The following is a 13,498-nucleotide window of genomic DNA, read 5'->3' on the forward strand; positions in this document are numbered from 1 at the left end:
ATTACAATTTATTTGAGAAATTCCAGTCTGGTTTTCGCACTGGTCATAGTACAGAAACAGCACTAACACGGGTTGTAAATGACATTCTGATATCCTCTGATGAAGGAAAGTCCACTGTAATTATGTTGTTGGACTTAAGTGCAGCATTTGACACCATTGACCATTCTATTTTACTACACAAGCTAGAAAATGATGTTGGGCTTACAGGCACTGTGCTCGCTTGGTTTAGTTCTTATTTATCAAATCGATTCCAATATGCACAGAAATGTGCTGACAGAACTCCATCATTATACACAGAAGTTCAATATGGTGTCCCGCAGGGCTCAGTACTGGGACCTTTACTGTTTTCACTTTGCATGCTTCCACTGGGATCTCTCATTAGGAAACATAATGTTAATTTTCACCCGCATGCAGATGACACCCAGTTATACCTTTCATTTAAATCAAATGAAGTTTCTCCGATGTTGTCTTTAATTAGTTGTGTTAGCGAATTAAAGGAGTGGATGAATGAGAACTACTTGTCTTTAAATACAGATAAAACAGAGATGTTAATTGTTGGAGGGAATGATGCTGATCACAACAATATTTCGTCTTCATTTAACTCAATGGGAATCCCAGTCAATTTTACTGAATCAGCCCGCAATCTAGGAGTTATCTTTGACTCTAGCATGTAATTTAAAGCGCATATTACAAAGTTGTCCAAATCATGTTTCTTCCATCTCAAAAATGTTGGGAAATTAAAGCGCTTTCTAAATAAACAGGATTCTGAGAAATTAATTCATGCATTTATCTCTAGTAGGATTGACTACTGCAATGCGGTGTTCACTGGATGTTCAAACTGTTCTTTATGCAGCCTCCAGTTAATCGAAAATGCGGCTGCAAGAATTATTACAAGAACAAGAAAATACGAACACATCACTCCAGTTCTTACATCCTTACACTGGCCCCCGGTTAAGTTTAGGGCAGATTTCAAAATCCTCCTTTTAACATATAAAGCATTAAATAGCCAAGATCTGGCTTACTTGTCTGAACTTATCATGACTTACAAACCAGAGCGCACATTAAGATCTCAAGATGCCGGTGTGCTTATGGTTCCAAGGATTAATAAAATAACAGTGGGAGGTCGAGCTTTTAGTTACTGGGCCCCTAAACTGTGGAGTGGTCTGCCTGCTACTATAAGAGATGCCCCTTCGGTCTCAGCTTTCAAATCCCGGCTGAAGACTCACAACTTCAGTTTAGCACACCCTGACTAGAGCTGCTGATTAACTGTACAGACTGCATCTCTGTTGTTAGTCATTAGCACTAAAACATAAGTAACATGAGAGTTATAATTGGATACTAACCCTCACCTTTTCTGTTTCTCTTCTCTGTACTCAAATGTGGCACTTGGTGCCACGGCCCACCTGCCAAGTTGTTTTGCCTGCCTAAGGTAAAGTCATCTCTGATGTAGGATCGCGGGAATCGTGGGAAAGAGGGGTCCGTTCATCGGATTGGCTGGCCCAACACTGTTTCACCCATGGAATGGCCAAATGGGGGAGGCAGCTTGATGGATGAGGTCTTCAGGACTCTAAAAATATCCAAATGTTATTATGTGATATCATCTACTGTTAAATTCTGCTCCGTACTTCTAAAATGTTTTATTTTATACTGTATTGAGGATTTGTTCTGTTTTGTGTATTGTATTGTATTGACCCCCTTCTTTTGACACCCACTGCACGCCCAAACTACCTAGAAAGGGGTCTCTCTTTGAACTGCCTTTCCCAAGGTTTCTTCTATTTTTCCCTACAAGGTTTTTTTGGGAGTTTTTTCTTGTCTTCTTAGAGAGTCAAGGCTGGGGGGCTGTCAAGAGGCAGGGCCTGTTAAAGCCCATTGCGGCACTTCCTGTGTGATTTTAGGCTATACAAAAATAAACTGTATTGTATTGTATTGTATGTTGTCCTTTGTCACATTCCCAAGAGCTCATCTTCAGTATTCTCATCTTGACCCCTGAGTATGCTATTATGTGACTCATTCTTGAGAAGAAGAATATTCTATAAGTTTACTTACTGTAAGGGTTTCCATTTTTATGGCCACAATCCAGTATCACAGTAATGATTTTATTTTTTTAAATTAAGTACATATTGGATGTCACCATAAATTATTTGGGTAAGTTAAATAGTACACCCCTGCCCTATAACCGCCCCATGACAAGTTGACTTTTTCTGACATTTATATTACACAGCAAAAAAGTGCTTTCTAAGCTTCATCCCTGGCAGATTTTTACTTCATTAGCAGTCAGCGATTCTTTTGAAGTGTTTCAAAACTGACGTTTTTTTTTTCTGAAAAGTCAGGAAATGACAAGAATTTGGGCAAACCGTTGTCTTCCCCTGACCTGATTTGATTTAAAGTGACATCATAGACCGAGGTCTGTTCCGTGCGATTGGTCACTCAGCGTTTGAACTAAAGTTCTCTGCTCTACATATTCAAACAAAGCTTTATCTTTTCAAGGACAGCTTTTTTGAACAAAGGTTTTTCTTAGAACTGGTAGCCATTTCTCACTGCTTTTTGTAGCTGTACCAGCTACCCAGCGGGAACTGGCTGCTGGCTCAGGATGCTAGAACGGATTAATGCAATGTTAAATTCATGCACTTATTCTAAGCTATTAATTAAGCTTTTCTTTTTTTTTCTTTTTTTTCCTACACCCCCACTTCTTTTGTTTGAGTCATTTTAAAGTGTTCAGATAGGCACTAGATGGGCTCCAAAGTCAATTTTTCCTTTCACCTCCTGCAGGTATTTTTTAGATTTGAAGGGGAAATATTTAAAGGATATCTTTCCATCACACCTGTACCCAGAAATAGCATATAGTGCAACTGCTATTAAAATATAGTAGCAGTATATTTGTACATATTGAAATAATAATAATGACAAATAGCATTTAAACAACCTTTATAAAAGGATAAGTGTCTGTATGTTCATATGTCCATCCAGTTGCTGTGTCTCTGGCATTCCAAATGATGGCACACCACAGACTTTTTTAGTAATAAAATGCATTGCATTTGTCATTCCAACAAATGGTGCACCACAAACATTAATTCTGCTTTTACCAATACCATACCAAATGGCAAAAAACAGAGACATGCGCATTGCAGTTTTCATTCCAACAGATGGCACAACACAAACATTAACGCTGCTTTTACCAATCCCATACCAAATGTCATATAACAGAAAGATTTTGAATTGAATTAGTCATTCCAACAGATGCCACACCCGTCAAGATTAACACTGCTTTTATGCCAAATACTATATAACAGAGTTACATTCATTGCAAGGTGTACTGCAAATGTTAATGCTGAGGTCTATGTTGATTACTTAGACGCCAACCCATCTTATACAGGTAGTACAGCTTAGTAGAACATTATATTGTTGCTGTAATATAACATACAATTCAGGGTTTCCAGTGCTTGTACCATATCTTGCGCCGGACATAAGGTTGGAACCAACCAATCTGTTCATTGCAGGGCCCATAATAACACAACATAACATACTCTAGCTCCTCTGGGTCCTGGACCTGAGAGTGACATGATCCTCAAGTGGCCAAAAACATATCCAACGGAGCAGTGATACCTGAAGAAGCCATCTATATAAGCCGATCTTTGAGTGGCATGAGAGGGGGACAGCAGATGCAGCATTTAAAAAGCTCTTTGAATACATCTGCGAGTCTCTGCTGGCAGGAGTACCAGCAATGTGTCAGGAAGCTGCTGCAGATGATTAAAAAATGCAGCAGTACATCTGGTGTTCAACCAGCTGAGCTGGGTGCATGTCACTGCTCTCTTCAGATCACTACATTGGCTGCCTATAGTGGCTAGTATGAGGGTAAATCAAAAAGTAAAGGCAATCTGAAAATTATAAGGTAACCACAATGTATAGAAGTTGATGCAATGCAATATTTTTCAGATGGCTTATGGGTAGTCTGAACAAGCACAGTGCTCTGACATTAGTTTAGTTAAAGCCCAGGCCAAATGAACATGGATACCGTATAGTGAGATTTCTTTAGGCAAGGGGAGTGAAACCTGCCGAAGTTCAATAAAGGATGTTGGATCTGTATGAAAGTGTAACTGGCAAAGCTCATTCTGGTCGACCATCAACATCGTGCACGCATTCCACAGGGAGACATGAAGAATGCCCCCATTAGAGAAGACCGACGAATTACGTTGTCTGCTGTTGCTGCACATTTGGAGATCAGCTATTGGTCTGAATATAATAGTGTATAATATCTTGGGGTACCGTAAAGTCTGCGTAAGATGGGTACTCAAACAGCTTACTGATCTGCACAAGCCAACTTCCTTGGGTGAATTTCAACAGGTTTCACTCCCTCTGCCCTCAGAAATCTCACTACAGAGCATTATCCCGCAGTGGGAGTATCCATGTTCACCTGATCTTGGCTTCAATTAGACTAACGGCAGAACAGTGTGCTGTGCGTGCTCAAACTACCATAAGCCATTGCAAACACATTAGCGCATAATTTATCAAATTGCCTTTACTTTGAGATCTGCTCCTGTATTAGTTTCAAATCCTTGATGTTTGCCTACTGAGTAATTAAAAGGTTGGCACCTACAATGTATATACAGAGATGCTTGTGAGGTCCTCTGCTCCTCCTCGATCACTCAGGTCTACTGATGTCAGGTGATGCTACCTTTTCATGGCATCAAATCTAAATCCAGACTTTTTACAAATGTGGTAGGACCAGCTGTCTACTTCCATTCAAAATTCTGAAGTCCTCATTTTGTTTTAGAAGTGCTTTGAGACTCCCTTGTTTGGGGAATTTATGTCTAACAGATATTAGCTGTTAGGTTTTTATAATCTTGGAATTGTAACCTGCTTATGTGTTCTGAGCTTATGAGGATCAAATTTGTACCCTTGTCTGGTAACACTCGAGTCAAAATACAGTTTGGTAAGTTGCCTTGGTTAAAATAAATAAACGAAGATGTAATTGAGTGGATGAGTCAGTCAGTCAGTCATCTTTGAATTATAAATATACAGTGGAACAGTATAGTATACAGTGGTAATTTGTTCCAAAACTCTGGTCGCAACCCGATTTGGTCGTGACCTGAAGTAATTTCCCCCATAGGACTGTATGTAAATACAATTAATCCGTTCTGGACCGTACAAGCTGTATGTAAATATATACATTTTTAAAGATTTTTAAGCACAAACATAGTTAATTATACCATAGAATGCACAGTGTAATAGTAAACTAAATGTTTCTTCTGTAATGTTTACTTCTTCTGCTTGGGCTCTCTCTCTCTCGCTTGCTGCACAGGGAATGCACAGGGAGAGACTGAACACGTGCGGAAATCATCGGCGCATACGAACCAGAAGGGAAACTGGCTTGTTCGGCACCCGAGTGTGTGGTCGTGAACAGATGCAAAAGTTTGGCAAACTTTTTGGTCGTAACCCGATTTGTACGTGGTCCAAGATGTTCCTGACCCGAGGTTCCACTGTACTACTACAAAAAATTAAAGGAACACTATTTAATGAGAGTATATCATCAAGTCAATGAAACCCCTGGGCTATTGATCTGATCAGTTAAGTAGCAGTGGGGGATGTTAATCAGTTTCAGCTGCTTTGGTGTTAATAAAATGAACAACAGTTGCACTAGATGGGCAACAATGAGATGACTCCCAAAACAGGAAAGGCTTAACAGGTGGAGGCCACTGACATTTTTCCCTCCTCATCTGTTTTTTAACTCGTTTTGCATTTGGCTACGGCCATCGTCACTACTGGTAGCATGAGGCGATACCTGGACCCTACAGAGGTGGCACAAATAACAACAACAACAACAGCATTTATTTCTATAGCACATTTTCATACAAAGGATGTAGCTCAAAGTGCTTTACATGATGAAGAAAGAGAAAAAAAGACAAAATAAATAATAACTAAAATAAGGGAACACTAATTAGCATAGAATAAAAGTAAGGTCCGATGGCCAGGGAAGACAAAAAAAAAACAAACAAAAAAAAAAACTACAGACAGCTGGAGAAAAAAATTAAATCTGCAGGGGTTCCAAGGTCACGAGACCACCCAGCCCCCTCTAGGCACTCTACCTAACATAAATGACTTCAATCAGTCCTCATTGTATTCAGGGTTCTCATGGAAGAACTTGATGATGACGGTCATGTGGACTTCTGGCCTTTAATCTATCAATGTAGGGAAATCACGGTGCTTTTATTAGGTGGTGGTGGTGCAGATCGCCACAACAGAAAACCAGAAAAAGAACAGAAGAGAAAGTAGGGGTTAGTACGGATTTTGGAGCCACCATGAATAATAATGATAATTAATTGAATATACAGAGCGTCAGGATTAAACTAAAATGAAGTTATGAGAAAGTCATGTTAAAGTAATGTGTTTTCAGCAGTGTTTTAAAGTGCTCCACTGTATTAGCCTGTCAAATTCCTATTGGCAAGCTATTCCTGATTTTAGGTGCATAACAGCAAAAAGCCGCCTCACCTCAGATAGTCCAACTTCTCCAGGATGGCAGGCACACCAATACGTGCCATTGAGAAGGTTTGCTGCGTCTCCCAGCACATTTTCAGGGCATGGAGGAGATTCCAGCAGACAGACAGTTACTCTAGGAGAGCTGGACAGGGCCCCTCGTAGAAGGCACTTAACCCATCAGCAGGACCCACCGGTATCTGCTCCTTTGGGCAAGGAGGAACAAGATGAGCTCTGCCAGAGCCTACAAAATGACTTCCAGCAGGCAAGGCACTGGTGTGAATGTCTCTGACCAAACAATCAGAAACAGACTTCATGAGGGTGGCCTAAGGGCCTGACATCCTCTTGTGAGCCCTGTGCTCACAGCCTGGTACCGTGGAGCTCGATTCGCATTTGCCATAGAATATCAGAATTGGCAGGTCCACCACTGGCACCCTGTGCTTTTCACAGATGAAAGCAGGTTCACCCTGAGCACATGTGACAGACGTGAAAGGGTCTGGAGAAGCCGTGGAGAACTTTATACTGCCTGTAACATCATTCAGCATGACCGGTTTGGTGGTGGGTCAGTGATGATCTGGGGAGGCATATCCATGAAGGGATGCACAGACCTCTACAGGCTAGACAACGACACCTTGACTGCCATTAGGTATCAGGATGAAATCTTTTGACCCATTGTCAAACCCTATGCGGTCCATCTGACGCCTCCAGGTTGCACTTCAGACTGTCAGCTCAGTGATGCCCTGGTCCAGATCTGGGAGGAGATCCCCCAGGACACCATCCATTGTCTTATTAGGAGCATGCCAACCTGACGTTGTCAGGCATGCATATAAGCACGTGGAGGCCATACAGACTACTGAGTACAACTTGGAGTTGCTGCAATGAAGTTTCAGCTAAATGGACAAGCCTGCCTGCCACATATTTTTTTCACTTTGATTTTTGGGGTGTCTTTGAATTCAGCCCTCTGTAGGTTGATGATTTTCATTTCCATCAAACAATGTGGCATCCTTTCTTTCCTAACACATTACCCAGTCCATATCAGTAGAGATACTTTTTTTCCCATTGAGATCTGATGTGTTTTCAAAGTGTTCCTTTAATTTTTTAAGCAGTCTATATATATATAGTGAAATGATGCAACAGACACCACAAGATGGTTTGGGGTAGCCATCCCATATACTTGAGAAATGGGTTGCTGAAAAGGCAAAAATAATAGCGATTGCTCTTTACTCCTGCGGACTGTACAGTTGTAGATGCTCTGCAGAAAGGGCAGTGGGGTCCTGGTGATCTTCTCAGCAGTCTTTACCACTCTCTGCAGGCATTTACGGTCCATAGCAGTAGTGTTGCCATACCACACGGTGATGCAGCTGGTCAAGATGCTCTCAACAATGCAGCCATAAAAGTTGCAGAGGATCTTAGCTGACATACCAAACTTCCTCAGCCTCCTCAGAAAGTACAGTCACTGTTAAGCACTCTTGACCAGCTGTGTGGTATTAAGTGTCCAAGTTAGGTCCTGATGTAGACGCCCAGGTATTTAAAACTGCTCACCCTTTCCACTTCAATAGCCCTCGGATGAACAGTGGCTGGTGAGGTCTCCTCTCCTTCCTCATGTCCACTATTATCTCCTTCATCTTGTCTGTGCTGAGGGTGAGGTTGTTGTCCTCACACCATGATGCCAGACTGTCTACCTCCCTTCTGTAGGCCGCCTCATCCCCACCAGTGATGCATCCTATCACTGCGGTGTCGTCTGCGAACTTTAGGATGATGTTATCTTTGTGGGAGGCGACACAGTCGTGGGTGAACAGGGTGTAGAGGATGTGGCTGAGGACGCATCCCTGTGGGGTACCTGTGTTTGCGATAATGGTGGCTGAAATCCTATTACCAATCCTGACAGACTGGGGCCTGCCAGTCAGAAAGTCTAGGAGCCAGTCACAGAGGGTGGGGTGCAGGCCAAGTGCAGACAGTTTATGGGTGAGTTTATGGGGGATAACCGTGTTAAAGGCAGAGCTGTAGTCAACAAAGAGCATCCTGATGTAGGAGTCTTTCTTCTCCAGATGGGAGAGGGAATGATGTGGTACGGCCACGATGGAATCTGAGGTGGATCTGCTGGGCCAGTAGGCATACTGCAGGGGGTCCAGAGTGTCTGGTATGCTGTTCTGAATGTGGGGCAGCACCACTCTCTCAAAACACTTCATGATGTTTGGAGTGAGTGCTACCGGCCTGTAATCATTCAGGCAGGTGGGTGTTTTTTTTTTATATGACTGTATATAGATATGTTTAATTTATTTATTGTAATAGACGGGGGCTAGACAGGTGATTGACGGCAGGGTAGTCACAGGTGGGCTGAGCTCTGGAACGTTCTCGTTATACCTTTCAAGTCCATGAAGGCTAGAGAAGGCAGGTGGAGGCATTATAAATACAGCCTCACAGGTGATAAAGGGGACACCACACAAGATGCTGGGCGACAATCGGGACCACTGCAAGAGTGGAATAGCATGTCTAGTGAAGTGACTGTTATTTTTAGAGAGGGCATCTTACACGGCTTTTATTTTGAGGACTACTGCAAATCATTTGTTGTGGAATAAACACTCCTGTTATTGGGCTTAACTTCCATTCAGTGTGTGTCTCAGTCTTTCCATCTCAGCGCTCGTTACAACAGTATACTAAGAAAAGTTTTCGTTATTATTATTCCATTCTTGAAGCCATATATTTTAAAGTATCAGGTATGGAGCAGACCTCTAGAGTGCAACAAACGCCTGCACATGGATCATCATGAGGAGTATAATCGATGACCACCTTTCACCTGCTTCACACTTTACGCCTACCTTGTCATTTGCATGATTGGAACGCACCACAGTCATGTGACTTCATTTATGTTTTACAGGTATGATCACCACCAGCATTCTTTGCCAATAACGTCCATGCAATTTAATAATTACCTTGTTGGCAGCGGTCTTGCTTTCCTTAGGCAGAGTTCTCTTTCTGTTGACTTTTTTGCCTGCCCATTCAAGGAAAAATGCTAAGTATAGCCGAATGGACTTTAATTTTTATAAATGTTTATCTAAGCGCTGACAGACATACTGTTAATGTCCGCAAATAATCAAATGCTGATTGGTTACACGTGTTGCCACCACATCTCAAAGGCCATGACGGAAATGCACGTTCTATTGTAAATGTTTAAATATTTTCTTCTTAGACATTCTTTATGTCAATAAATCTATTTACTAAAATTTACTAAGCCCCACTGACTTTACTGAACTAATATAACTAGAACGGGGATCTCAAACTGCAGTCCTGGAGGGCCGCAGTGGTTGCAGGTTTTCATTCTAACCCTTTTCTTAATTAGTGACCTGTTTTTGCTGCTAATTAACTTCTTTTGAATTAATTTTAATTGACTTGTTTTTTAAGATTTGTGCCAAAGAATATCTTCATCTTCTTCTTCTTCTTTCGGCTGCTCCCGTTAGAGGTTGCCACAGTGGATCATCTTCTCCCATATCTTTTTGTCCTCTCCATCTTGCTCTGTCACACCCATTACCTGCATGTCCTCTTTCACTACATCCATAAACCTTCGCTTAGGCCTTCCTCTTTTACTCTTCACTGGCAGCTCTATCCTTAGAATCCTTCTCCCAATATACCCAGCATCTCTCCTCTGCACATGTCCAAACCAACGCAATCTCACCTCTCTGACTTTGTCTCCCAAACATCCAACTTGAGCTGACCCTCTAATGTCCTCATTTCTAATCCTATCCATCCTCATCACACCCAGTGCAAATCTTAGCATCTTTAACTCTGCCACCTCCAGCTCTGTCTCCTGCTTTCTGGTCAGTGCCACCGTCTCCAACCCATATAACATAGCTGGTCTCACTACCGTCCTGTAGACCTTCCCTTTCACTCCTGCTGATACCCGTCTGTCATAAATCACTCCTGACTCCTCTTCTCCACCCACTCCACCCTGCCTGCACTCTCTTTTTCACCTCTCTTCCACAATCTCGATTAGTCTGTACTGTTGATCCCAAGTATTTAAACTCCTCCACCTTTGCCAACTCTACTCTCTGCATCCTCATCATAAAACTGACCTCCCTCTCATTTACACACTTGTAAATTCTGTCATTTCATTCATTCTGTCTTGTTCCTACTGACCTTCATTCCTCTCCTCTCTAGAGCATATCTCCACCTCTCCAGGGTCTCCTTAACCTGCTCCCTACTCTCTCTACAGATCACAATGTCATCAGCAAACATCATAGTCCATAGGGACTCCTGTCTAATCTCGTCTGTCAATCTGTCCTCACCATTGCAAATAAGAAAGGGCTCAGAGCTGATCCCTGATGTAATCCCACCTCCAACTTGAATGCATCCGTCACTCCTACAACAGACCTCACCACTGTCACACTTCTCTCGTACATATCCTGTACAACTTTTACGTACTTCTCTGCCACTCCCGACTTCCTCATACAATACCACAGTTCCTCTTGAGGCACCCTGTCATATGCTTTCTCCAGTTCCACAAAGACGCAATGCAACTCCTTCTGGCCTTCTCTAAACTTTTCCATCAACATCCTCAGAGCAAACATCGCATCTGTTGTGCTCTTTCTTGGTATGAAACCATACTGCTGCTCACCAATCATCACCTCACTTCTTAACCGAACTTCCACTGCTTTTTCCTATAACTTCATGCTGTGGCTCATCAATTTTATTCCCCTGTAGTTACTGCAGTCCTGCACATCCCCCTTATTCTTAAATGTTGGCACCAGTACACTTCTTCTCCACTCCTCAGGCATCCTCTCACTTTCCAAGATTCCATTAAACAATCTGGTTAAAAACTCCACTGCCATTTCTCCTAAACACCTCCATGCTTCCACAGATACTGTATGTCATCTGGACCAACGGCTTTTCCATTCTTCATCCACTTCATAGCTGTCCTTACTTCCTCCTTGCTAATCCGTTGCACTTCCTGATTCACTACCTCCACATCATCCACCTCTTCTCTCTCTCGTTCTCTTCATTCATCAGCCTCTCAAATTACTCTTTCCATCTGCTCGACACACTCTCCTCGCTTGTGAGTACTTTTCCATCTTTATCCTTTATCACCCTAACCTGCTGCACATCTTTCCGAGCTCGGTCCCTCTGTCTAGCCCACTGGTCCTTTACTCCCCCCTTAGTGTCCAACCTCTCATACAACTCATCATACGCTTTTTCTTTAGCCTTCGCCACTGTTATGTATCTTGCCTTTGTTAATTAGCAATGTTAATTACTTAATTTACATAAAGACATAAGGTGTGCTTAGCCTTGTGGGAAATAGGAAGTGTTGTAGACATCCATTCGAATTTGAGTAAAAGAGCACGTTGTGTTACCTGTGTCTCTGTTGTTATTATTTGTTGGAGTTGAAAGGAACACAACAAAAAGTAGTGACGAGGAAGTCTGAATTCACACGGTGCGTTGTAATAATTTTAAAGGAGCAACGAATAATACTTCATTAAGGAACGGTGACAAAATAAAAAAAGACGCCGTTGTTTGCCGCGAAGGAAGCGTGGCAGGAGCAGAGAAGAAACCGTGAGTACTGATAACTGTAAAAGAAGTTTCTTCGGAAGTTAAATCGCCTTATTGTGAAGTAAAAGTGACTGTGATTCGATTGCAAGTTCAAGATGGCTGGCGTTATCGGAGTAATTGGACCTTTCGATGAAAACGAGGAGCAGTGGAATTCGTATACGGAGCGCTTTGAGTGCTTTGTTAAAGCAAACAATATTACCGATGAAAAATTAGTTCCTACTTTTTTGAGTTTTATGGGAGCAAAAACGTTCAACTTACTGCATAGTCTTGTACAACCAGATAAGCCTGGAGAGAAATCATATCCTCAGATTGTTAGAATTTTGAGTGCACATTTTTCACCAAAGCCATTAGTAATTGCTGAATGGTTTAGATTCCACAAGAGAAATCAAGAGGAAGGGGAATCAGTAACAATGTTTGTGGCAGCACTAAGGAAGTTATCTGAACATTGTGAATTCAATGAAGTCCTCAATGACACAATCCGTGATAGGCTGGTATGTGGACTGAGAAGTGAAGCCATACAAAAACGGCTTCTGACAGAAAGTGCCCTAACCCTTGCAAAGGCAATTGAAATAAGTGTGTCCATGGAAATGGCAGCTAAAGAGGCTCAGCAGTTAAGCATAACTGGGCAAATTCATAAAGTAAATATAAAGAGCAAGGACGCTGGTAGAGGGCCGTGCTATCGTTGTGGAAGACAAGGTCACATCGAGAGAGCATGTAAATCCAAGAAAGCTACAGAGAGATATTATAGACATGAAAGTAAAAAGGCAGCATTTAGTCAAAAGAAAAAAGTTCATTTGCTGCAACCGCAAGAATTAGAAACAACATTAGGAAGTGACACATCTGAAGATGAAGTGGTTTTAAATATTTTGAGTCTTGAAGGTGGCTCACAGGGATACCAGGTATCTCCACTGTTGGAAGGACAAAAAGTATGCATGGAAGTGGGCACAGGGGCGGCTGTTTCTCTTGTGTCAGATAAAACGTACTACACGTTCCTGAGGCACCTTCCACTAAAGGAAACTAATATAGTGTTAAAAACATATACAGGTGAACCGGTGAATGTGAGAGGCCTGATAAAGGTGACTGTTCAATTGAATGGGCAGAAAGCCACTTTATGTAGTGGAAGGTGATTACCCATCATTATTGGGAAGATCGTGGTTAAAAAAAATCACATTGGATTGGCCAAATGTTTGTATGCTGCTCAGAGAAGAAACAAAGTTGAATGCAGTACTTGACAGACATGCTGAGTTGTTTTCTGGTGAGCTAGGGAGCATGAAGAATATCACTGTCAGACTGGCCACTAAACTTAACAGTCAACCAAAAGTTCTGAAGGCCCGACCAATTCCTTATGCTATTCGACCAAGGGTTGAAGCTGAACTGGATTCCTTAGTTAAGTCTGGTGTTCTGGAACCTGTGAGTGTAAGCGAATGGGCTACTCCTATTGTACCCGTGATAAAAAAAGATGGATCAGTACGTATATGCGGGGACT

Source organism: Erpetoichthys calabaricus, chromosome 2 (genome assembly GCF_900747795.2).
Source record: "Erpetoichthys calabaricus chromosome 2, fErpCal1.3, whole genome shotgun sequence".
Lineage (NCBI taxonomy): Eukaryota > Metazoa > Chordata > Cladistia > Polypteriformes > Polypteridae > Erpetoichthys > Erpetoichthys calabaricus.